This window comes from Sinocyclocheilus anshuiensis, unplaced genomic scaffold (assembly GCF_001515605.1).
Source record: "Sinocyclocheilus anshuiensis isolate Anshui unplaced genomic scaffold, SAMN03320099.WGS_v1.1 scaffold528, whole genome shotgun sequence".
Classification (NCBI taxonomy): domain Eukaryota; kingdom Metazoa; phylum Chordata; class Actinopteri; order Cypriniformes; family Cyprinidae; genus Sinocyclocheilus; species Sinocyclocheilus anshuiensis.
In genome coordinates, this window is record NW_015558590.1 from 147,769 (window position 1) to 148,346 (window position 578).

The 578-nt window shown below is 36.2% G+C and overlaps 1 protein-coding gene across 1 annotated transcript in view; it reads left to right on the forward strand.

Moving 5' to 3' along the window:
• The window catches only part of LOC107679972 (kinesin-like protein KIF21A), a 67,675-nt gene that overhangs the window by 30,529 nt on the left and 36,568 nt on the right, over positions 1–578 (forward strand). The gene's annotated exons all lie outside the window — the stretch shown is intronic.

Sequence of the window (578 nt, forward strand, 5' to 3'; positions counted from 1 at the left end):
TCTCAGTTTACTTTATTTTGCTATCCTCACTTACATAAATGAACTATAGTGTCCTGCACCCACTAGTAAAAAAATAGAAAAAATTATATCTGGTCTCTGAATCATTTTTGGTTTCACTGTATATCCTTCGGGTATTTTCACACTTAATTATGCCCATTAAAATGTATTTTACAAGTTTTTGTTACTTTCACTGTAAATTTTTTGCTCTATGTACATCATATTTAATTTAATAGCATTAGAGCAGCGGCTTGGTACTGTAATCACGCGCTTTGCTGTAATAATGCAGGGAACCACTCGTTATGAATCTCCTAACTGTGATATTTTCAGAAATAGACGTCGCGTTTTTTTCATCTGAAACGTGCTGTGATTTATATTCCAAAGCCTCTCATATAATGCAGAAACACTCAAGCAAGCAAAACGCGCAACGCGTGCAGATATTTGTACTGGTGCAGAATGAGAGGACAGTAGCACAGCCCAGCGCATTTCACACAAGCTGTTAGTTTCACTTTTGCCAGAAAGTTGTGTATGCCTAAGGTTGAAAATAAATGATGTTTATAGTGAATGCCCCTATGAATGGT